A 26784-nucleotide genomic window follows, 5' to 3' on the forward strand; every position below is an offset into this window, starting at 1 on the left:
AACTTTATCCTTATCTAATTCCCTGTTGTCACAACATATTATGTTAAGTCTGACCTGTACCAATTCCTCTTGGGTCAGTACGCAAGTATTAAAATTGGAACAATGCAGAAAAGATTAGCATTTCTCCTGCACAAGGATGACTCCCAAATTTGTGTTGTTACCTATTTTCAGGGCCAAGTTCTAACTGCCATTCCTTTCAAAGGTCTAATAAAATAGTGTGTTCTATGGTTGTAAGTCCAAACTAGCATGCCAAGACTGACATTTTCCTGAAATTCTTCTTTAACCAGCTTATGTTTTCTAAACCTAATACTGTTTCTGACATTACTGATATAATCTAGATAGCAGAATTTAATTCTACGCTATACGGAATATTGTGCTTACCATTGGTAAAATTCAAACTACCTATGCCCAGGTCTGGAGTTGTCTCATCACCCATTTAGAAGCAGTAAACATGGAATTTTTCCAAGCATGTCAGCCTGCTACCATAGGAATGCCTCGATTTTAGCAGGTTCTGAGACATGCCTAGCTTTATAGACATCAGAAAAAGGTTTTTCTTTCGAAAGCTGTTATCCCCTCGGTGGCACTTTACCTGGGAACCACATATACCCTCAAGTTATCTGGCTGTACAAAGCCATGTAATGCAACCCTTATTCAGAATTATTAGGACATTCTCTTTCTTAAGCTAGCAGGCAGTTGAGATTTGTTTTGTATGCTCTTTCGCTTTTGATTGATCCAGTCTGGCTTATTAGCTTTGACTCTATCTTCATATTTTTAGTTCCTCATCACTGTTTTCTGAGAGCGTGCTTCTTTATAAAGGCAGGCGACTTAATGGATAAGTGTGGGGCCAATACTAACATTCATTCCAGTGGAGTTATTGGTCAATATCTTAATCTCACTTGTCTTGTTTATCTATAGTCCATGTTATGCTTGAGTACATTTTATGTTTGTGAGTTTCAGATTGGGGCCGGTGGAGCTAAATATCAATTTCTTATAAATGTCAATACACCATTACAGCTGGGTCCAGATGTACTGGCTGGGTCATTGGGATCAGATTGTCTTTTTGTACAGAAACCTCGAACCTTTGAGTTCAGTATGTCAGACTTTCTCATTAAAGGTTTTTGACTAGTGGTAAAGGCTATGTAGGCTGCATTAAAAGTATTATTCAGTTGATATGTAACCTTTGTATTCGTGGCATATATAGCTGTAGATGCACATGATGTGTATACTCCTGCTGTCTAGCGTTGGGCTAGGACATTTATTTTACACATAAGCGCATTCTGAGATATGTAGTGTTGATTGATTTCAATTGAAGTAAGTCACCTGAAAACAGCGGTATACGAAGGAAAAGCAATAGGCTTGTTTTTTTTCGAAGAAGTCTTCAACTGCCGAGGTATAGTGACCTTAACTATTGATGGAAATGTCCATGGGAATCAAGTCACTTTTTAAATAGTTTTTTTCTTGTTGGAAAACCACACTCCCACTCTGAAAGGGTGGTGGTGGTCTTCCAGGACATACAGTGTGGTAGCTTGGCTCGAGTGGTCAGGAATCAGGCACCGTGCTAAGCATACAATATACCCATACAATAACCATGCGTGCATCCGTTCCAAAAACGACTCTACACCGTAAAAATTATGAAAATATCTCTCTTTATCTTTTTCTCTTAGTTGCTGATTGGAAAAATAAATAAGTCAATCACAATATACAAATTTTAAATAGTGCAGGTCAAATAAATACTGTCTGAAGATTCAATAAATAGGGGTGATCATAAATATAAAGGACATAAATATAAGTGCAGGTAATACAGGCAATTAAATATTCGGAGGCAATAAATACTGTACCAATAAATATTGTGCACCAACAAGTCCTGTGGACCAATAAATATAGTAAAGCAATAAATAGGTAAAACACAATAAATACAGTGCCCCCAATAAATAATTAAAAGTATACAGCAACACTCATGTAATCAGATCACTTTTCAATTCCTAAGGGCTGATTTGGCCCAGGCACAGCTTGTAGGGTTGTGGAAGGCTTGAGGGGGGCTACTCCCTGGCTGGGACAAGGCTGAGGCCTAAACTGAGGTAGATCACGGGGGGAATACCAGTGCCCTGGCTTTCTCTCTCCACACAACCTCTCTAGGTTAGTCCCAGTTCACCCCTGGCACAGTCACGTTGGTTTCAGCACCTCCCTAGCCCCTTAGAGTAGTCTCTCAGGTCTCCACAGGGCCTTAGGCGCCCTCTACTCCACTTACTGCCCTTTTTCTGATGCTCCGACGCCGCTGGAGTCGTGTCGATGCCGTGAGGCGGTTCCGGTTCGATCTCGGCGGCCTCGGCACAATGTCAGTTCTTTGACGACGCCGGTAGGCGGTTCCGGTCCGATGTCGGCGGCCTCGGTTCGATCTCGACCTCCGATTCGACGGCGTCGGGCAGTCTCTACTCGATGTCGACTTCGGGCGGCTCCGGTCCGATGGCGCTCTCGGCTTCGATGACGTCAGCCGGCCTGGCCTCGATGTCGACTTCCGGCGACTCCGGGGTGCGATCCTCACCCCCGACCTCCGGTGCTCCTCCTCTCAGGTTCCGGGCGACTCCGGAGTGCGATCCTCACTCCCGACCTCCGGTACACTTCACCTCGGTCTCCGACGACTCCGGAGGGCGGACTTCACTCCTCCGATGACGCCGCTCACTCGACCTCGGTTGACTTCCTCCTCGACCTCTGGTATTCCTCACGACCTCCGTCGGCGCCCTCTTACGACCTCAGGCGGCTCCGGGTACGACGTCTGCTTCTTCAGTCAGCGCCGCTTCTCCACCTCGGGCTCCAGGTCTCAGGCTACTCGACGCCGGACTCCAGGGAAACCAGTTTCCAGGTCAGGATCTTGCTGCTTTCTGCTTCTAAGGCCTGTTCCTGCTGTCCAGGTCCTTAGGATGAGTTTTTCTGGCTTCTTCCCACACAGGGCTACAGGCTGGGATCCGTCAGTAGGGACAAGTATCAAGGGTGGGTTTATGGACCCCACTCCAGGCACAAGTTTCCACCCCTGCTGCTTCACTCCTTCCTCCTTCACTGTTGTGCTGCTCTCCCTTCACCAGTCAGGTGCCAACTGCCAGCTCCAACTGCCAACACTCTGTCTTAACCTCCCAACATTCTAAACCGCCTCCAACTGTCACAGAGTTCTGGAATGTTCTGGAAGGTGCTGGTAGGTTCCAGTGGATGCTGGTGATGTCACAGGTGGCCACCATTTTGTGCTCCAGGCCCTCAGACAGAAGTTTCAGGGTTAGCTAAAATGGCTCCCTGAATCTGCAGCAACACGAAAAAGTCTGGTGGTTCCCAAAAAGGAAAAATTCAAACAGGGTTTGAGGCAAAAGTGGGACAAAATAAATAATGATGAGGAGGGACCACCCAAAGGGCTGACAGGTCTAACATTTCTGCATTCTGGTTCGGCCGTGTTTCCAACAAGCTCCTGGTCAACTGCTTGCGATGATAGTCTTCAGGCCGTTGGGATTCTCCAGCCTGCTGATAAGCCATTCATCACATCTACTACCCTTTCAGAGTTGTTGTGCTACCCCGTCCGTTTCGACAACTGGGATCTCTTCAACACCCCGTCTGGGGCCTTTCCTTTTGGGTCTACTCCATCATCTTCTGCTCCAAGAATGGCCAATCCGTAATGGAAAGGACTACATTGCAGAACTGTCCAGTGTCGAGCCAGATATTCCTAAACAGACCTCCACCAGGTGTGTAACCTCTGCTCCAGGACCATAATGAAGCCTCCTGCTCTGCCTGGCTCGTCTTCATTCAAAGAAGGCACTTTTTTATTGCTGAGAATGACAACTCACTCACCGACCTATCACACAGCAGCAAGGGGTCGACACCCCTACTCTCTTCGGGGATGGGGACATTGAACAAGAAACCATAGCCACAGCCTTGTCTGACCAGCCTTTGTCTTCAATTCCCAAGGCCAGTTCTCACTCAGACTCCAAGTCTGAAGAACTTCAGCCTGTCAAGATATACACGAGGAAGACCGCTGCGGTGAGTAGAACACCCCTCCATGCCCCACTTTCCAGTCACTGAACAGAAACTGAGTACCACCCTCAATTGGGTCAGGCCTTGAGCCCTGAAGCCCAGAGTCACTCTTCCGTTCCACCACTGCCTTAAGGCCATGGGCGACACCAAAAACCTGATTAGGATCCGGGGCCAAGCCAGCTCCCGGCATCAAAGCAAATACTGAAGCCTTGGTGCCTGGCTCTGATGTCGAAGACAGCTTCCAGACCACCTTCAGCGGGCAAAGTGAGACAGAAACCATCTTTGATGACAAAGCGCCCAGTATCTAGAGCTCTGTCCTTTATTGCAACCGATGACCAGGAAAAACCTATCATGCTGCGCCTTCAGGAAGTTCTCAATGCCAGGAAAAAGAGAATCCTGATCCATCCACAAACTGGCAGAATCCTCACTCGATCTCCACCAAAGCCTCAAGATACAATTCCCTATTAAAATAAAGTTGGCTTTTGAGGAAACTCTTGACTTGCAGCCCGAGACACTGGCCAAAATAAGGAGACCTCATGACCGGGGGCACCAGTTCTGTGCTTTCCCAGCCGAGTCCACTTTCTCTCCATCTTCTTCTCCTCCTCTTCCAACCTCTCCACTTCACCTCAACCAAACGCAGCCCCTCTACCTGAATCACCATGGGGCTCTCTGCATTCTGCCTTTGGGGGGGGACAGCCCAGGCAATCCATAGGATTCCCTGTAATGTCCCATTTGACCCACAGCCACATGATGACCCTCAACAAATGCATTCTGTCAGAGCACTTCCACATGGTAACGCTCCAGGATGTCATTCCTCTATTACTGCAAAGCAACTCAGTTACTGCCCAGGACCTGAAGGATTGCTACTTCCTCATCCCGATCCACCCTGCACATCTCTGGTACCTCTGGTTCGTGGTGAGTGACCAACATTTTCAGTTCAGGGTGCTACCCTTTGGGGTCACCACAGCCCCAAGGGTGTTTACAAAGTGTCTTGCTATGGTAGGTGCCCATCTGAGGTGGAGCTCCAACCACATAATCCCTTACTTCCAATCAATCAATCATGTGTTTGTTAAGCGCGACTACTCACCTGTAAGGGTCTCAAGGCGCTGGGGAGGAGGCTTACTTGAGCGGCTTGCTGATCAGGAGCGCAAACGAACGACAGTGCTTCATCCGAAGTGCATGACCATTCTAGAGGAAGTACTGTAAGATAGTGGCTCTGTATATACTGTTCCCAAATAGGTACAGTGTGTACTGAGTCCACAGTCCCCAGAGGTTTGGCAGAGGCTAAAGTTAGATATAACCTTACTCTCTAAAGTGGTAGCTTGGTCGAGCAGTAAGGCAGTATCAGAGGACAGTGTAAAGCACTTGTTGTACACACTCAGTCAGCAAATGGTCTCACACACTCAAGAACTGAACTCTAGGCCAATGTTTTTTGTATAAAAATATGTTGTTGTTTTATTTTAGAACCAACAATAGGTATCAAAATATATTTTCTCAGATTGAGATGCTTTAGATAAATACTTTTCAATAGGCAATAGACTTTTGAATATAATAGTTACAGTGGTTGCAATAGGCAACACAATTTCAAACACAATAATACATTGAGCTCAATGGGAATTTCTAGTTAAATGCAATTAGTTACTTTAAGGATTACTTTTCTAACCATAGGACTGGATCCTGGATTCAGTCCTGGGACATTTCCTGTAAACAATTGAGTAAAAAAGCGTTTTGGTTACAGTAGTGATTTTTAAGCAATATTTTGGTATTTTAACCCCTTCAGTGGCCATGACGAGATAGTCTCGTCATGGAGCGCGGTTGCGCTGTGCCCATGACGAGACTATCTCGTCATGAACCCCGCCCGCTAATGAAACGCCTGGCACAGGGCGTGGAAAGGGCGGGGCACTCAAGGGGTTAAAAGTTGAGACAGAAACTTTTTCTCACAGAATCATCAATGTTATCCTATGGAAGGAAATTCACTTAGCAGGTAAGTGGGGTTATTGTTACTTTTCCTAACTCCGTGTTGGATCCTGGATCCAGCACTGGTGCATCACCAGTAAACAGTTGAAAGACTGTGTTTTGGTTATACAAGCAATTTGTAAAGAATATTTGTCAGTTTGCAAAATCGACACTTCAAATCTTTTTCAGCAAAAACCAGGCAATGTTATCCTATGGAAGGAAATTCAAATTATAGGTAAAGTATGTTCTTGTTACTTTTTTAATCCAGTGCTGGGCTCCTAGGTTCAGCACTGGGACATCTATCTAAAACAGGTAAGTAATTACTTTTCACACTTGGTGCAATTTTTAAAGAATATTTGTAGTTTGCAAAAATCGACACTTAGAAGAAATTTCACAGAAAAACAGTCAATGGTTTCCTATGGAAGAAAAATGGGTTAGCGGTAAGTATGGTTGTAATTACTTTTCAGGGTAAGTGCTGGGCACCAAGATCCAGCACTGGGATCTCTCCTAATAGCAGGTGAGTATTTTTGTTTTCGTTACTCGGTTGATTTTAGGTGAATATTTTAAAGTTTAGAAACTCCACACTTAGAAGAATTTCCAAGTGAGACCAGTCAATGTTACCCTATGGAAGAAAAGAGAGTTATCGGCTTTTGGGTAAGTACTCGACTTACCGAGTTAAGGTTCTAGCCATAGACTCACCGGTCTTCCAGGGTCAGGTAAGTACAGTTGTTACACCCTCAGCGGCACAGGGGCAGCCGGGTGCAGAGTGAGTTAGGCCCAATGTTATCCTATGGGAGGCAGGGGGCCCTTGGTTGGTGGCTGCTGGCTAGCAAGCCACGCGGCTGTGGGAGCTGGGATCCTGGTCACTTGCTCAGTGCAAATGGGGAAGTAGAGTAGAGTAGAGATTTCACTGCCTGGGGCACTTGGGGCGGCTGGGTGCAGGGTGCTTTTGAGCCGTCGGGCGCTCAATGGATTGCAATGGAGAAGTTCAAAAACGAACAAAGGCTGCAAGCCCGGGGACGAAGATTCTTCAGGTGTGACCACCACTTCGAGAGGTAAGTTGGGTAGTTGGAGGATAGGTAGGCACCCAGGAGTTGGGCACAGGGGGCCGCAGGGCGCCAGGTGCAAGGGTGCCTTTTGGTGTCGGGAAATCTTACCCTCTGCTGGTAGCGGTTGGAGGGGTCCCTGGTTGTGAAGCTGCAGGCGTCGTCAGGAGCGTCGAGGTGGGTCCTTGGGTGCTGGACTCGGGGTCACAGTCGCCAGAGGGACGTCCTCGGGGTCTTTGCCCACTCCAGGCTTGGCGGGTGCAGAATGTGCAGGGTTCGCGGTTCCTGGCTGATGCCAGGGGTCAGTTACTTGGTTTGAGCGGTAGCACTGCTCGTGGGAGTCCCAGTTGCTTGGAGTCACAAGGTAGCCAGGTCCTCTGGGGTTTGTGAGGTTGCTGGCCACTGGAGATGCCAGGGTTTAGCAGGAGCAGGTTCGAGGGTCGACAGGCTGGGAGGGCTGGGGCCAAAGCAGTTGGTGTCTTCCTCTTGTTAGCAGCTGCACGGCAGGTCTTCTTGTTTCTTGATCTTCTTTGCTGTTTCAGAATCTGGATCTGAGGAAAGAAGGTTCAGGGTGCCCCTAAATACTGAATTTAGGGGAGTTACAGGTAGGTAAAGGGCAGGGACCAATGGGTCCCTGCCCTGGGGTGGGTACACCCCCTATCCTGCCACTCTCCTGTGGGAGGGGGGCAGTAGCCTAGTCCTGATTGGGCAGGGATTCCCATCTTCAAGATGGCGAGAGCCCGGAAATGTGCTTCACCTCGCCTCCCCCATCTGAGGGGTGGGGTTGGTAGAGGCTGGCACACCCCCTTTCCTTCCTTGGGGTTTCCGGCCAGTCTTCCTGCCAGAGTGGGGTCAGAACCGGTAGGGGCCAGTTGCTGAGTACAGAAAGTGGCCTGGAGAAGCTCACAAAGGCGGCATGCCTTTGAAGCTTCCCCTGCACATCCTGGGGGAGGAGACCTAGCACCTCGCCCAGGATGTGCATTGTTGCAGGCCCAGGAGAGCGGGTGGCTCTCTACCCAGGGGTCCAGCAACATGTCTGCTGTGTGGCAGCCTAGGCAGCCCCTCAGACAAGACGTGGATTGTAGATTTAGGTTCAGGGCGCATCTAAGATGCTCTCTGTCGTGCATTGTACATTAAATCCCACACTGGCATCAGTGCGGGTTTAATGTGCTGAGAAGTTTGATACCAAACTTCTCAGTCTTCAGTGTTGCCATCATGGTGCTGTGGAGTTCGTGTTGATGATCTCCCAGCACCATATACTCTTGGATGGCAGCACTGCACTTACAGTGCCCAGTAATGGACCTGGGTACTGTAGGAGCACAGGGCTCATGCACCTGTACCCACACCACTGGCATAGGGCACCCAGCTAGAGGGGTGGCTGATGTATGCCAGGGCAGTGTGTGTTGTGCGCATGGCACACAGGAATGTGTGCCATGTCGACTCTGTTCTGCACCCAGACACTCAGTCTGCAAGGATAGTGTGTGTGTGTGTGTGTGTCAGGGTACAGGGCCTCTAAGGGTGGCACAATAAGTGCTGCAGCCCTTAGGGGTCTTCTCTGGTCACAAGGCTTGGTAACCTAGTGTACCATTTACCAGGTGCTGACATGTGGCCAGAGATGCCAATTGGGTTTAGGTTTCAACACAGTTTTAGGGAAGGAACATAGACCCTGGGTACCTGATTGGCAGGAGCCCAGGGCACACTCAGTCAAAGTACATCAGCAATTCAACAAAAAGTGGGGGCATACCATGCAAGAAAGATGGCACTTTCTCACAAGTTCACACACCTACAACGTGGGCCTGCTATTCATCGAAATGAAGAGGTATGTCCACTATTGTCTTCCAAGGCACATCGACCCTCTCAAGGCAGCCCTCCAAGACATTGGCTGTTATCTCCTTCACTTGAAGAAGTCAGTTCTCGCTTATACATACATCAGACTTTGTTTAGCTGCAGTCGTGAATATTGAATACACTTCACTTTTCAAGGTTCCAGTCATTAAGGCCGTAATGCATGGACTTAAAAGGGTCATTCTACCCAGGGCACCGCCTGTCCCCATGTGGTACTTCAACCTTGTTCTCACAAGGTGTATGGAACCCTCCTTTCGAGCCACTTCACTTGCACCTGTTACAGTTTTTCCCCTGGAAAGTAGCCTTCCTAGTAGTCATCACTTTCCTCAGGCGTGTGAGGGAGCTTCAGGTTCTAACCTGGAGTAACCTTTCTTTCAGAATTATTTAAAAAAATAGGATAGTACTTAGAGCTAACCCCAAATATCTCCCTAAAGTCATCTCTTTCTTCCACTTCAATCAAACTATCGAACTCCCTGTGTTGTTTTGACACCCAGATTCAGTGGCCTAGTGGGCTCTTCATACATTAAAACGTTAAGATGGCCCTCATGTATTACATTGACGGTGGCAGAACCTTTTCATAACACACAACAGCTGTTTGTTTCTTTTGCCAAACCACACAAGTGCCACGCTCTCTCCAAACCGGATTTAGCCCAGTGGCTGGTCCAATGCATACAAGCCTGTTAAGCAAAAGCCAAGAGGCCTATGCTGACTCCTACAAGACTCCACTCCATCCGCAATAAAAGGGAGACTATGGCTTTCTTGGGTAACATCTCTGTAGGTGCCATTTGAAATTCAGCTACCTTGTCCACTCTCCACGCTTTCGCCAAGCTACTGTGTGGATGTTTTAGAACATTGACAAGCTAGCATCAGCCATCATCTTTACACTTTTCCAGTCTTCTGGAACATCTTTCGGCTAGCCACCACTTACGCAAGAACTGCTTTACAGCCTATGCAAAACAAATGTATCTACTCTACATATGCCATGAATGGAAAATGTTACCCTGTAAGAATTTGTTTGTGGCATGTAGTGCTGTAGATTCACTTGTCCACCCTCCTCCACCAAAAGCTTCAGGTTTTTGCAGATGCCTATTATTTCTTCTTTTCTGTGCATGGTCACTTTCTTTTGTCTCTCTACGCTTCATTTCTCACCCTCACCTGCCGAGCGTCAAAAACAATCTAACAATACAGCTGATTCCCATGCGAATTCCCAGTAATCGGTTGTGTCACTTATACCACGTTACTCAAAGATTTCTCCGAAGGAAAGCAAATTGCACACACCCAAGCCCAACACTAATTGGCAGGAGTATGCACAGCATGTGAATCTGTAGCACTACATGCCAGGAACAGATGGTTACAAGGTAAGTAACATTTTCCTTATGGCTAGTCTAGATATGGTGACGTTTCATACTGATAGATCTTGGAAGTGTATATTATTATTATTCCAGTATTATTCTTTCATCTAGTAGTTGGGTCTGATTGTCTCTTTTAGTTCTTTCACTCTGTCTGTGTCTCTTTCCAAAGAGTCTAGAAGTGTTGGTTGGTCAATATGCTCTCGAGGCACATGTTATCAAAGTCTACTGCCTCAAGGGTGTGGAATTATTTTAATAATCTGCTTGTCCAAGAGACACAAAGCTGCCGAAATCTACATGGCCTGGAAAAAATCCACCCACTTCTCCTAGCACTTATGTGGATTTACATGGTAATATTAATGTCTTACTGGCTCTCTTCTTGAATAGATTTCTTCCTGGTCCGTTCACTTTGTTTCCTTAACAAAAGCACCATTCCCAGCACAGTCATACATTCCCCTGCACAATCACACTATCACACTTCACTGCACAGGCACAGAAAAACAAACCCACCTTCACAGACACATCGTACAGACAGACACCTGCAAAGAAAAACACCCCCTGTGGATGGGTATTCCATCCAGGCACTTGCACCACAGACATGGAGACTTCAAACCTGCGGGCACTCACTGTGCACACTTTGTGCAGTGAACACATAGTTCTACCAGTCCAGATAGCTCAGCTCCCAAATGGTAGAGACCGCTACTGAGATAGGGGAATGGCATTAGGAAACAGCACAAAATTGTATGACAAAGACAGGCTGCCTCGCGAAATGTGGCTAAAGATATGAGAAAGGAGGGAAGTGGCCATCATCCCTCTGCTACTGGTAGTCTGTTAACTCAATCCAACAAATACAGGATGGGCCAGCCTTTGGGCTGATCCTCAGCTTGTGGAGTATTGTCACACTGTCTGTTTTCTTACCTTCCTAGTAACATTACTAAAGATAAAAAATGTATATCTGATAGAGACTTCTAGCCGCGATTCCTTACCTTTGAATTTCCCCAGGCGTCAGACTGGATGCAGAATATTTTTTGTGAGCAGTACCCCTGCGCGTTGGTAGGTGGCGTTGATCAGCTCCACATGCCATCGTCTGCACCGAAAGTGATGCCCATGGCTCCGGGCTGGACTGTTCCCATGAGGCACAGGGTCAGACTGATTTGCATATGGCCATGTCTGAACTGGGGTGGCAGAGTGGGCTAAAGAACGGTGATGGATGAAACCCAGATCTGTTGACTGGGTGTGAGTGTTTGATTGGTTCTGATGCTCCGTCCATCACCACCCCCTTTTGTACCACTTTGTTCGCCATAAGTTGGCAGGGTATGCTCAGACGTGAGTCCCTTGCTCACTTTGCCACTGGATTCAAGCAAGCCTGGCTGAAGACGGCTGAAATGCCAGAAACCGGTCCTAGGAAGCTTGTTTCCGGTCCAGGGAAGGCATGGTTTGGCAGTTCGGGCTGGACTGTTCCCATGAGGCACAGGATCAGACTGATTTGCATATGGCCATGTCTGAACTGGGGTGGCAGAGTGGGCTAAAGAACGGTGATGGATCAAACCCAGATCTGTTGACTGGGTGTGAGTGTTTGATTGGTTCTGATGCTCTGTCCATCACCACCCCCTTTTTTACCACTTTGTTCGCCATAAGTTGGCAGGGTATGCTCAGACGTGAGTCCCTTGCTCACTTTGCCACTGGATTCAAGCAAGCCTGGCTGAAGATGGCTGAAATGCCAGAAACCGGTCCTAGGAAGCTTGTTTCCGGTCCAGGGAAGGCATGGTTTGGCAGTTCGGGCTGGACTGTTCCCATGAGGCACAGGGTCAGACTGATTTGCATATGGCCATGTCTGAACTGGGGTGGCAGAGTGGGCTAAAGAACGGTGATGGATCAAACCCAGATCTGTTGACTTGGTGTGAGTGTTTGATTGGTTCTGATGCTCCGTCCATCACCACCCCCTTTTATACCACTTTGTTCGCCATAAGTTGGCAGGGTATGCTCAGACGTGAATCCCTTGGTCACTTTGCCACTGGATTCAAGCAAGCCTGGCTGAAGACGGCTGAAATGCCAGAAACCGGTCCTAGGAAGCTTGTTTCCGGTCCAGGGAAGGCATGGTTTGGCAGTTCGGGCTGGACTGTTCCCATGAGGCACAGGGTCAGACTGATTTGCATATGGCCATGTCTGAACTGGGGTGGCAGAGTGGGCTAAAGAACGGTGATGGATCAAACCCAGATCTGTTGACTTGGTGTGAGTGTTTGATTGGTTCTGATGCTCCGTCCATCACCACCCCCTTTTGTACCACATGGCTCCTATATAGCGCCTCCAAGGCGCACTGATGTGAGTTCTTTTCTTTCCACGCCAGCCAGTGCTGATCCGGAGAAGTGCTACTCATCTGTCGTTTTTTGACAAAATTCTTTCGATGTCTTGCAACTGTTTTTGAGATATTACCTCCTGGTATGTTGAGATGTTATCTCGTAAGACAGGTTTTAAGCCTTGCAGCGCTTGTCATCGGCTGATGTTGGTGATAGTCCTGCACCTCGTCTGTCTCTGGTGCCTGGGAGCACGAGTAGGACACCAAGGTGTACCCTGATTACAGGGCCATAGCCCCGAATGCTTTAAGGGAGCTGTCCCTCAAGCTGTTAGCAGCCTGGAATGTGATTCTGCAGAAATACTTGTCCGGGTTGAGGGGAAGGTCCCGGGTTCTTTTGCGGAGCCCGAAGTCCTCTTTGTCCCATTTGAAGTCCTTGGGACACTCTGGTAAGAGGCACAAGAAAAAGAGCAATAAGTTGAATTGCTTGTTGACTTCTCCTGTCAGCCGACGAGACGAGAGAGCATCGTCACTCGAGGCATGGTTCTTCAGGTCTTGCGCCTGGGCTGACTTCGTGCCTCTGCAACTTTCTGGTAGACGGAGCGACCCACACCCAACTGAAAGAGTTTTATGAGGCCATGCGTCTCATTTTTGGGTGGCCCGACCCAGTCGATGGGCCTTTAGGCCCCACACGGTCGATCCAGACTGACACCAGTCCCATTATCTCGACCTTCCCATGCGGCGGTCCCTATGCTCCCGGCGCCCACCAGCAGCGCCATCCCCATTGTGATCCCTAACTCTGACATGGAGCTGGAGGGGTGTCACCCGATGCCGACAGGATCCGCGCCTCCTAGATCGTAGCCTGCGCCCTATTTTCATGGGCTAGGACTTTGGGAGGAATGGTAAGGGTCGCTGGACCTTGAAGAATACCAGCCCTTCATAGAGGACCCAAATATGGACTAGAGTGAGGAACTGGTTGTAGCCAGTGGGATGGATACTTCTCCCCCTACTGTGGCTACAGAGGAGGGAGCCTCATACACAATGGTGGTGCGGAGGGTGGCTGACGTCCTTGACCTTCGGTTGCCCTCCGTATAGTCAAGACCAACATCTTGACAGAGTTGTTGCAGCCAGGAAACATCTTGACAGAGTTGCTGCAGCCAGGAGTCTCCTCATCAGCACCCCTACTCCTGTTCAGTGATGCCCCAACCCAACACATGGGCTCCTGTGAATATGATGATCGCTCGCTCCCATCACCCCGCACCAGGGGACCCAAACGTCCTCACCCAGCACCGTATCCCAGAGAACTTGATGGTCCAAGCCCGACTTCCCAGAACACATTTCCAGCCTCTCCCCTGGACAGTAAATCCAAAAGCCTGGACTCTTTCTTCTGCTAGCCTAGCATTGCGGTCTGTGAACATCGTATGCCTTTTGGGCCGTTACTCCCACACTCTGTGGGAGGCTGTTGCTGACGGAATAGACGCAGCAAAGGTCACAATTCGTAGTGGATTGGACATGATCAACTCACTGGTCAGAGCGGTTTTGGCGACGGTGGCCCTGAGGTGCCACGCCTGGTTGAGGACGACTGGTTTTTCGTGGGCTGTCCAAGCTTACCTTAGGGACATGCCCTTCGGTGACACCCATCTCTTCAGAGACAAAGACTCCGCACTGGATCGCTTTAAGGACTCGCAGGTTACGGTCAAGTCCTTTGGACTCTTGACTGACCTATGTCACCCTCAGTCTGCCTTTCGCGGCTATGGAATGGGCTTCCAACTGTGCCAAAACCCTACCAGCACCGATCCATGCATGCTTCCCAGCCTCTGTGTGAACGAGGGTGCGGTACACACAGACCTTGTGGGTCAGGTAGTCAGCGTTTGGTCCGTTCACCACCCCCTCAGCAGCTGCAGCCTCCAAGCCCTCCCAATCTGACGGGTAGGTCTTGCAGATTGACCAGAGGGGCTACTGCATGCCCTTCGAGATTAGCCCTCCCTCCATACCACCATCACTCAACCTGCTGATAGAGGATCATTTCTCCTAGCTCCACGAGGAAATCGTGGCTCTCTTGGCCAAGGGAGCCATAGAGAGGGTTCCAAGGCCATAAGTAGGCTGTGGTTGCTATTCCCGCTACTTTCTGGTACCCAAAATGGACAATGACCTTCGTCCTATCCTAGACCTCTGAGCCCTCAGCTTCTTCCTCAAGAAGGAGAAATGTAAGATGCTTACACTAGTTCAGGTCTTGTCTGCCCTGGACACAGGAGACTGGATGCTAGTGCTTGACTTGCATGACACCTATTTTCATATTCCTGTCCCGCCCGCCCACTGGCGATATCTGCGGTTTACGGTAGGCAGTTCATCGTGCTCCACTTTGACCTTACCAGCGCCCCTCGGTATTCATTAGGATGATGGCGGTGGTTGCAGCTCATCTGGATTAGGTGTACCATTCTTCCCCTATCTCAATGACTGGCTTTTGAAGGATCTGGACTACTGCCTGTTGAAGGCGGAGTTGCCCCAGGCTGTCGTCTTGTTACCACAAACTGTCTGTAATCGCTGGGATTCACTGTCAACGTGTCGCAGTCACACCTGACTTCCTCTAAGACGCTCTCTTTCATCAGAGCTGTCTGGACACAGTGCACTTTAAGGCTTATCCTCCCGAGCGGGGAGCCAGGATATTCAGGCTATGATACCAATGTTTCAGCCCCTATCTTGGGTTTCAGTGAGACTGACACTGAGGCTGCTGGGCCTCATAGCCTCCTGATCCTGCTAGTGACACATGCCAGATGGCATATGCGGGCTCTGCAGTGGGATCTGAAGTTCCAGTGGGCGGAGCATCAGGGGAATCTTTCCGACTTGGTCCAAATCTCGGAGGGAAATGCAAAAGATATGCATTGGTGGCTAACCAATCGCGGTCAGACCCCTCCACTTTCACCAATCAGAAGTGACAGTAGCGACAGATGCTTCACTCCTGGGATGGGGCCGCCTTCTGCGATAGGTGGAGACCAGAACATTCTACGTCAACATGCTGGAGCTGCAGGCGATCTTATTGGCATTAAACGCCTTTCTACCCTTCATCAAGGGAAGACTAATGCAGGTGTTAACGGGCAACACCATCGCCATGTGATACTGCAAAAGACATGGCGGGGTGGGGTCATGAAGCTTTTGTCAAGAGGCCCTGGAACAGCAGGGCATTTCCCTGGTGGGTGGTGCAGCACCTGGCAGGTTCGATGAATGACAATGCAAACAGATTTACCTGTTTCTGCCTATTGGATCACAAATTACAGCTCCATCCAGAGGTGACGCAAGGTCTTTTGCAACATTGAGGAGAGCCTTGGTTAGATCGGTTTGCCTTCACAAGAATGCGCAATGTCAGCAGTTTTGCGGCTGGATTTTCTAACGCAGCTGTCACTCAGAGACACTTTTCGCCTTGAGTGGAACGCAGGCCTCCTGTACGCCTTTCTGCCCACATTAATACTTCCCAGAGTTCTCATGAAGATCAGGAACGACTGGGACCAAGTCATCCTTATGGCTCCATACTGGACACGGAGAGTCTGGTATCCTGAGCTACTGAGCATGGCCATCTATCCTCCGATCAGGCTGCTACTTCGGTAAGATTCTGTCACAGCAGCAAGGGTGGGTTCTCCACTCTCTGCCTTCTTGCGTGGAGATTGAGTATTGGCAGTTGACAGCTTTCGACCTTCCTCCTGAGTTCTGTAATCTGATTCTGGCAGCCGGGCATTCTTCCACCGAGAAAGTATAGGCCTTCCGTTGGAAGAAAATTCTGGCATGGTGTGCAGAAAATTCTATTTGATACCCTTTCTGCCCCTCTTTCTGAAGGTTTGCTTTTTGCTCGTTCCCTAGCCCAGTAGGGCTCCGCACTGGGCACCATTAAGGGATATCTTTTTGCTCGGTCTGCCTACTTGCAGCTGCCTGACCAGCCCTCCTTATTAAATCCCCTATTATATATAGGTTTTTGAAAAGTCTCGTCCACCTTTTTCCCCTTTCACCATTCATTAGGCCTCAGTGGGACCTTAATTTGGTCCAAACATTTTTGATGTGTGCTCCGTTTGAGCCTCTACACAACTGTCCACTCATGCTCCTCACGCTCAAAATCGCCTTCCTGTGGCCATTATATTCACCTGTAGAGTGATTGAGCTGCAGGTATTGTCCTCCAAGCCACCGTATCTCTCTATTTACACTGACAAAGTGGTGCTTTGCACAAGGGCCTCTTTTCTGCCAAAAGTGGTCATACTTTCCTTCACATCCCTCTAAAGAAGATGAGGGATCCCACTGTCTGGACCCAAAAAAGAGCTGTGTCATTCTACTGTGACCCCACATGGATTTCCGAGTGGACGATCAACTCTTTGTGGGGTAGGTTGGTGCGCAGGAAGGTCAGGTGGTGCAGAAGTGAACTTTGTCTTGCTGGCTCGTGCTTTGCATCAAAATCTGTTATGCACTGGCCAAGAAGCAACTTCCTGAAGGCTTGCGAGCATTCCACCAGAGCTAAAGCTGCGACTACTGCATTAGCTTATGGAGTTATCCAGTAGAGACTAGATATAGCTGCAGATTCCTTACTGACCAGTCCATCCTTCCCGCTCTGTGGACAGTTTTCTAGAACCTGGGCTGATCCCTTTCAGGGCCCTAGTTTGGACACACCAGTGTCATCGCGCTTCATGGCTCTGTTCTTCTGAGTGGGAAGTCGTGAAGTGTAACTGACATTAGCATGCCTGGTTGCCACCTACGTCACTTCCGTGCGGACAACGCCTGTGATGCTACACGGAGCCGATCGACGCCACCTACCAGCGTGCAGGGGTACTGCTCACGAAAAATCTTCTGATTCCAGTCTGACACACGGGTCAATTCAAAGGTAAGGAATCTGTGGCTAGATATATTCTCTTCCAGATAAGGCGTTAACAAAGGTAAGTAACTCAACGGTGACAATGTATGCTTGGCATGCTACTGTTGTATAGGCTGCCTAGTGGTTGCTTGTACTTATTTTCCGTTGATCATATAATGATGAAGGTAGTGAGGTGAGTGCTGGTTTTCCCGACGTCGCCATTCTCTTATCAGAGCTCAAATTGTGCCCACCCTCTTGTAGAAATTTAAAGGCTGTGGGGTTTAAAACTCTAGCTAGTATAGCAATCATCGGGAAACAGCCTTTATAACGAGGTTTTTACCTCATGTCTTTACCACGTATTTTTTAGCACGAATATTTTTACCATGAATATGCATTTACAACGCATGCCACTTCCACGCATTTAAGGTAAGTTGGGGGGCTCTCCCCCCACAAATTCATTGGTTTTCAATCTAAAAACAATGCGTGGTGTTGGCATGCGTTTGTAAATGCATATTCGCGGTAAAAACATGCGTGCTAAAAAATGCACGGCAAAGGCATGGGAATTAATTACTTGCGCTGTACTGTCATACAACCCAATCATCATACAGTAGCGCGGTAGTTATATCTGTCGGTGCCACAGTGCCCTATTCAGTATAGTGTCTGAGGACATATGGGTTAGTATGGGCCCCATTCAGATATCTGCACTGTTATTTCCTGTCGTCCCCAAATTTGATCAATTCAGCTTCCATTTCGTTAGGTAACTGGAGTCATTTAGGTCCAGTCTCACCACTGCCTAAATTGTTGCCTCTTTCTTAAATGCTAATTGCTGCGTGGTCTGTTTCTGCCATTGTTGTGTTTTTTTTTTTTTTATGTCTAGGTCTGTTTCGGCTTCTAGACTTCAGGGGCTTTTCGTGGTGGTGTCTTTAATCAGCAGTTTCACAGCCAAGTGCCAAACCTTGGAAGCCTCTGTGAAAAAGTGTGAGTGTTCATTGGCCAAGACATTCAGAATTGTCGGGAACAGAAAAATGTACTTTAGGTTCATGCCTCTCAGTTTCTGGTGTACTGCAATACAAATATATGTCTGCTTTGTCCACTTGAAAAGGGGCACGTTTTCGGGCACACTGCAATGTAGTGCAGCTACTGGTGGCTGAAATTATACCAGTTTTATGAGGATCTTTCGACAGCAAAGAATCTTGACGGGCCACTTTCACACTGAGACATTTTTTAGATAACGTTCGACATTTGGGCCTTCTGCCCTTTCCGAGAGGCCCACTACTGATCTTGTATTCCTCTGGGAGCACTGCTTGGAATTTTCAGCCTGGTATTCTAGAAAGCGGGTTCCTACTTGCAGTTCTATCATTTGTTTGCATACTATCACTTGTTAGAGTAGTTCTCCCACTTCACAATCGATGATTGATTCTGTTGACTCCACAGTATCTAATCTGTCAGCTATTTTGTGTTTGTCAATGTGTAGTAGTCGGTATCAATCTCTACTGTGTTGAGTTTCACCTATATTGCTGTTATAGTTTACCTGATCACCTGGAGGACCTCTTTTTTACCATCATGTTTCTCTAGTGGACATGCCAGTCCTGGCCCCTGCGGTATTTCTGGTGGCTCCAAGCGCACTTGGGCATGCTTAGTTTCAGTATCATTTGTATGGTTGCTTTTACATATTGGAGCGCCCCCAAGTTGATTTCCATGGTTTCCAATAGGAGGGCAGTTTCACAGTCTCGGTAAGGGCAAGGACTCTTTCCCTCCTACCATTCTTTCTCTAGATGCCAAACAGACAGCCCACATTCAGAAGCACAAGCCAGCAGCCAAGGCTCGAACTTCTCTGTCTTCCAACCTGCGTGTGGGCCCCCTTCACCTGCTTAAACTCCAATCCAGGAGACAGTGACAGTAGTTGGACCAATGCCGTTGTCAAGCTTAATATGCATCAAAGTGTTGGTAAGGTTTGGGGGAATTACAATTATTGAACTCATTTTATACAACAGCTTCTCATTTATCTGATGGTATTGGACACTGCCATATATACAGAGCTGTCTTTTTATTTTTCTTCTATTTCAGCCTGCAGCTATCTCTCCTTGTACTGTACAGAGCCAATCTCTTAAAATAGTACAGCAATAATACAATGCTTATAAGAGGATAACTTTTATTCTTCTGCTTAACGTTAGCAAAACCTTAGAAAGTAGAACAGGCTATGTGTATGGGATAGCGAGAGAAAAAATATACATGATAGATTACAGCTTGCGAGCAAAGAAAGTACAGGAAGGTCAGAAAACATGGGGAAAATTTGAAAGAAGGTACTAAAAGGCAACTTGCTGAATTCAGAGCCTGTGATCTGTGAATATTTTTTAGGACTGCAAAGTCTAAAGTAATTGAAGTGACCGTTTTCGCGCTCATCAAGATACCATGTTTTAATAAATAAATGTTTGGCACTGGCTTCACCGGGAGGCGGGCAGTTAATGACAAACCATTTTCCTGAATATTAGCAAAAATGCTCAGAAATGCAGTTGTGTGTGTGGGTTAATTTCAAGGAGTGAAAAAAAACATAAAACATATTTTTAAATGATATGCTTTTCAACAATTTTGTCCATGAGATATTTTATGCTGCAGCAGCTTGGTTCCAACCACCTCTTGATTCTAACATAAGCACCTTTCAGACACTTCATCAGACAAATCAATGTAACCAACGGATCTGGGCTGAAAAGTCATGCAGTGGAACCAAGACGTGAGAGCAGGATGAATTGATGAGTGGACTGGCATTATTCAACAGCAAATGACCACAAAACGAACCCAAGGGACAGGCATTAGAGGCACGTGGAGGAAGCAACGTGCAAATACTTGTGAGCGTACTGTGGACATGAATGGCAGGTATGAGTGCAGCTAAGCAAGGAGCAACAGGAGCACCAGGAAGGGTATATGGGGCAGCTATTGAAGGCCCAGGAGGAGCAAATACCTTCATGCAGGGGCAGGAGGGGCAGATGACAGCACCAGGTGGAGCCAAGTAAAGAGAAAGGTCATAGAGCACAGTGGACAGTAGAAGGTCGTGTGAAGCAAAGAGCTTGTGTTGGTATACTAGGAGCTGGATTGAGATTCCCCCTTGAATCCCACCCCTTCAGCTTTTTTTCAGAGTAATGGAGAGGTGCACTAGGAGCTAAAGCTGCATTGTCTTCCCTTTCCTCCTAAGTACCCTCTCCTGGGCCTCCAGCAATGCAAATCTGGGCTGCTTTCTGCATCATCCTCCCAGAGCCAATGAGAGCAAAGTGCTCACCCAGAGCTTTCCCCCAAAGCTGTCTTTCTCAAGGAGAATACATGTTTTGCTTAGCTGCTGGCTAAGGGCTCCCCATCCAATTCCAGGCCACTTGGCAGTCATGGGCTGCTAGCCAATCACAAGCTTACACACTATTCGTGTGTCGTATGTAGCTGGAATTTCATTCAGCCTTCCTGATTGGCTGCAAGCACCAGTTTCCCATGATTTAATGTCTAGTTATCTGCTGGGCAAAATAGATATTAAATCTTGTTTGTATGTATGAATTTCACACCTCACTGCCCCTCGCTGTTTAAGAGTCCTTATGGTAGTTAACTCTGCTTTTTTTACTTTTAGTCTCTTCAGCTTTGAATATAATCTAACCTGGATTGACCTGGATATGCAACTGAACAGAATGTTAAACACTAGATGAATAGTTCATGTTTATGTCTGTTAAACTCTGAGGGCATATCCATTTTTTTATTGCTTCTTTGAGTCTGGTCCCCCAGTGGAATGGTCATATGGTTTCATTGGCTACACGCAACAAACATTTTACCTAATGTTCCAATATGCCGTTTTTTCTTTTAAATAGCTGTCCATGCTTGTGAACACATGTATTTGCATTTTATTTAGCGTATGTCTATTTGTTTGCTTCAGACATGTATTCCTGAGGATAGTTGCCGTGGGTTGATGAATTTTCTTGAAGAAAGTTGCTTACACTTTTTTATGGGGGCCTTATTTCCATTCCAGTAAGTGTATTGTTCAAATAGAATGTAGCTGTACATTTTAAGTTGTTGTACTGCAGTTTTGCAGACAAAGCAAATCATAAATCTGCTTTTTGTCTTTATTCTGCTTTTAACAGAAATATCTACTCTGATATGGTCAGAGGGTTTTTCCTTCTTATCCAGTCCACTAAACAAAAAATTTCTTGTTCCTTAAGCAGGAAGGGAATTATGACATCCTTTGTTTAGTCTGTTATGCAAGAAGAAATAAACACATTGTTTGAGGCATGTATGCTGTAGATACAGATGCTTTACATACTCCTGCCTTCTAGTGTTGGGTCCAAGACTCCACCTCTGACTCCGAGCTGTAGATAGAACTGGAGTCCCATGACGTTCCAGTCGGTCAAGGTGCCATGAGTGCAAAAGCTCCTTTGCCCACAAAACCCGCTTCCACTAAACAGAAGGCTTCCGGACTACCACTGCCATCCCACCATGGTGAGCTCCGAGACTCTGCTTTAAAAGCCCGCCCTCCAGCTCAGCACCGAAAGCGCATGTCAAGCCTTCCGGCTCGGGCTCAAGTCGAGATACCACATCTTTGGCACCTAAAACATTGTTTCCGAAAGACACAATTGACAAACCCAGCTCGCCACTGAAAATGTCATCGCCGAAACAGAAAAATGCTCCCAAAAAGCCTCAGGAGCCAGTTCTGGAAACCATGCAAGAAAAGCTGGATCCAAAACAAAAGAAAATGCATATAAATCCAGACACTGGACATATTACAGCAAAACCAGTGATACCATCCTCCAAAAGGAAAATAGACATATAAAATCCCTATGACGAGAAACAAGGACATGGCTACTAGCCCTGTTCACCCCATTCCTCGTACCCCTCCACCATCTTTAACAGTACCTATTATACTACCTTCAGACCCTCTAGATATCAAACCACAGGGCTCTTCTTGTACATGTACAGATCCTAATGCAGGGGATGGGGATGTCACTTATGGACAACCACCAACAGATCCATGATATGATTACCATATAGATCCTCCTACAGACACAGACTCAGATCTATACCCTGCTAAACCTTCCCCTCCTCATGACAACACCTCGTATCAGGAGTTAATTGCCAGGGTAGCCACATACCATGGAGTCACATTACACAAGGAATCTTTGGAAGAAGATTTCTTATTTGAACCTTTAGGAACCACATATAAGACAACACAGTCATTACCCATGTTAAAAGGTATGATGAGGCATGCTGAAGATATTTTTAAAGATCCATTAAGGTCATGTATTATAACCCCCAGGGTGGATACAAATATTAACTCCCACCATCTGACCCAATTTCATTTAAGGGCCAGCTTCCTTTGCATTCCTTAGTCGTGTCCAGTGCTTGTAAAAGAGCAAATTCACAAACTTCAGGTGATGCACCACCTCCAAACAAGGAGTCCAAGCTAATAGATGCCTCAGCAAAAGAGTGGCTACACAATCATCCAACCATTGGCTTATAGCCAATACACATAGTCTTTTGGCTAGGTATGATAGGTTCCACTGTGGAGAAATAGAACACTTATTCCAGTATCTGCCAGAGGAACATAAGAAAAGAGGACAGGAACAAGTACAGGAGGGAAAACTAATTAATATTTTCTCTATTAGGTGTGCCTTAGATGCTGCTGATACTGCAGCCAGAGGGGTTAACCTTTGAATTCTTCTCAGAAGACATGCATGGTTAAGAATATCTGGAATTAAAACCAGAGGTACAACAGACAATACTTAATGCCCCATTCAACAAGGAACATCGTTTTGGCCCTCAAGTGGATGAATCACTTGGAAAAAATACAGAAGTCATGGGAGTGCTAGAGTCACCCTCTAACAGAGGCTCCTTTCGCTGCTCTTTTTATAGGGGGAATCTCAAAAAGTACCCCCACAGAAGCCAACACATCTTACTATAAACCACTGAATCGATTCTCCACCTTTAGAGGATTTTACAAATGTGGTTACAGAGGGAACATTTTTTAAAGGCAGATGTACAGGCATGCCAACACGTATCTCTCCAGCTCCAAACAAGCAGTGACTTGATAACAATTCCCCCTGATCATCATACCACCTGTCAGGGGAAGACTGCATCAATTGTTTCCCATTTGGCAATCAATAACATCAGACAAATGGGTGCTGGACATTATACAACATGATTATTACCTGGAGCTCACCAGCAATTCTCTCAATATTTGACCTCGCCTTCATAAACTCTCTCTAGAGCACCAACAACTGCTCAAACAAGAAGTTTAAGCTCTTCTAACAAAAGGAGCTATAGAACCAGTTCCAATATAACACCAAAGATCAGGGGTTTATTAACTTTACTTTCTAATCCCAAAAAAGGACGGCTCCCCACGATCAATATTACATCTCAGACCTCTAAACTATTAAATAATGTCAGAACACTTCCATATGGTCACACTTCAACAGGTGCTTCCCCTCATACAGCAAGGTGACTTTATGCAAACACCAGACTTAAAGGACGCATACGTTCACATCCTTATTCATCCAGCACATCGCAAATACCTCAGATTTGTGGTAGCAGGAAAATTCTGTTGATTCAAAGTACTCCCATTTAGAGTAACTACTGCACTCTGAGTATTCACCAAAAGTCTAGCAGTAGTAACAGCTCATCTAAGAAGACTGCATATCTGGACGATTGGGTCATTAATGCAAACACACATCTCAATTGTTTCCAACACACTCAAAGTACAATAAATCTCCTTCATCAATTGGGATTCACAGTCAATGCACAAATTTCCCATCTCCAACCTGCACGGCTGCAATCCCTGCAACTTTACCCAGCTATGCTTGAACACTAAAACAGGTTTGGCTTATCCCAGTGCAGCCAGAATTCACATTTTTCAAACCCTCCTGCTACAAATTCAAAGCAATCGGTATCTAACAGTAAGAACTTTCATGCAACTTTTAGGGATGATGGCATCTTGTATTGCCATAATACCTCATGCAAGAGTAAACATGCACCCTCTACAACCATGCTTAGCACATCAATCGAATCAATCAAAGGGTCAACTAAAAGATCTAGTGTTTTGGTAGACCGCTTCCCCCATCGCTCTCTGCAAGTGGTGGAACGCACAACACTTTAAAAGGGTGGCATTATCGACCCTGTCCCACAGATCATGCTCACAGCGGACGCATCCCTCACAGGTTAGGGTTCCCATTTACAACATCTAACAGTTCAGGGTCTATGGAACACCAAACACAAGAGTCTCCACATCAACTACCTAGAGCTTCTAGCTGTTCACTTAGCTCTCACTTAGCACTAAAAGCATTTCCTCCTCAACTGATAGGGAAAGTTGTCCTAGTCCGGGTGGACAATATGACCGCTATGTACTTTGTACAAAAATAGGGGGACACATTCTGTACAGTTATCACGCCTCTCTCAGACCATTTGGCGTAATGCAATACATCACAAAATCCAACTGCTAGCAAAACACCTTCCAGGGACAGACAACAAATTTGCCGACCTCCTCAGCAGGATGCGGCAACAAGTCCACGAGTGGGACTTCACCCCCAAGTCCTCCTCCCATACTTCCGAAAAATGGGGATTTCCACAAATAGATCTCTTTGCAACAGCTCAGAACCTGAAATTCCCAAACTTCGCCTCCAGGTTCCCACACCCTCTATCCAAAGGCAATGCCCTATGGATGAGTTGGTCAGGGATATTTGCTTATGTTTTTCCTCCTCTCCCATTTCTGGTTCCGACGCTCAGGCAAACTTCTCTCACCCGCATTTTGATAGCTCCCATATGGGCTCATCAACCATGGTTCACCATACTACTGGAGCTTTCAGTAGTTCCACACCAGAAGCTTCACATCATCTCAAACCTTCCCACTCAGAACCATGGAGAAATCAGACATCCAACCCCCAAGGAGCTCAACCTAACAACTTGGCGCCTGAAGTCATAGAGTTTAGATACCTAAATCTACCATCAGATTGCATGACAATTCTTAGAGGCAAGAAAACCTACCATTAGAGCATGTTATGCAGCAAAGTGGAAAAGGTTTGTTATTTATTGTACTAACCAAACAATTGAACCACTAGATGCTTCTATGCAACAAATCATTTGTAATTTATTACATCCATAATGTGACCGCCTTGCATACCCATCCATACGCCTACAACTTGCAGCAGTAGCTTAATATCTTCAAAACAGGCAACACTTATCTCTGTTCAAAGTGCCAGTACTTAAAGCCTATATAGAAGGACTTAAAAGAGTAATGCCACTAAAAGTTCCACCTTAGCAAAACATGATACCTCTGTCACCATAAATCAACTTTTCAACTTTTTTGAAGTAGATTTTTATTTTCTACTAATTGCATTTGCTGTACAAATATTACATTTCATATTCTTACATCAAGACCTGTTGATTCTGTGTAACTGTGACTAAAAAAATAGCAAGATTGTTTCAGAAGACTTCACAATAATCAGATGACAAATAAACACAACATCATATACTTAAACAATCTTCACATAAAAGACAACAACAATTATGTATACTAGACACAAAAAATCTCCTCATACTATTTTAGGCAACTATGTGTAGAATGTTATACATATAGGGAAAGTCCTGCGTTGTTCACATAGAGTTCCAGGGACTTCTATTCTTCTAGTCCTCACAGGATGATAGTCTATTGGGGCGCCAAGGAGAGGTAACCTACAGGTTTTTGGAAACCGGGTTTGCGACACTATTTTGAATTAGTTTCAAATGTTGTCGAAGACTTGACGTCTTTCTGTTTCCTTAATTCTTTAAGGCTTGCCTCATCAAAAAACCAACGCGTTTCGACCTTCAGCGTAGCAGTTATTGTCGAAGGTCTTCATCAGGGTGGACAAGTGTTATACAGACGACTGGAGGTATCTAATTGTATAAAGGAGACCATATTACTTAATCAGAATAGTGGGAAATTTAACAAAATATTTACAAGTATAGAGACTCATTAAAATCAAAGGTATTCCTACGTACCACAGGCATATTTGAAGATGTAAGATTCCTGGTTCTTGTATCTCCAAGTGGAAATCTTTTGAACTAGAGCAAGAGAAAGCATCTAGTCAATATTGTTGTAGCCTCACCAAAACTTGAAAAGCTATATTTTGTTTAGAAAGGCGAAACGCGTGGGAGGAGAGAAAAGCTTTAAAAAATATATCTATCTCCTCAACAGCATTGTGGACTAGAAATGTAGCGGGCGGGCGGAAAAAGGTTTGTTTATGGCTACAAGTGCTCCGACCGGTCCTCTCTTCGCGAGTGAATTGAAAAAGTGACACTGGTGGATTTCGGGGCAGTAACAGTGCAACATGCCGCGTTCCTAGTGACGGGGTGGGCGTGTGAGTGTCAAAGGGTAGTGCAAGCCTCACCCCCCATCTTAAGGTTCCTTGGTGACACAAGGACTGGTGATATTTTAAGGGCACCCAAAATGTGAAGAGTTCTT

The 26784-nt window shown here is 46.5% G+C and overlaps 1 protein-coding gene and 1 non-coding gene across 3 annotated transcripts in view; both read left to right on the forward strand.

Annotated features, from left to right (window-relative positions):
- The window catches only part of USP42 (ubiquitin specific peptidase 42), a 521578-nt gene that overhangs the window by 170848 nt on the left and 323946 nt on the right, over positions 1-26784 (forward strand). The window lies entirely within an intron of this gene.
- Positions 68-169, forward strand: LOC146796447 (U6 spliceosomal RNA). Its single transcript, XR_014970182.1, has one exon. It is a non-coding gene; the product is annotated as a U6 spliceosomal RNA (small nuclear RNA).

The sequence above is a fragment of the Triturus cristatus genome, chromosome 10 (assembly GCF_964204655.1).
Source record: "Triturus cristatus chromosome 10, aTriCri1.1, whole genome shotgun sequence".
Lineage (NCBI taxonomy): Eukaryota > Metazoa > Chordata > Amphibia > Caudata > Salamandridae > Triturus > Triturus cristatus.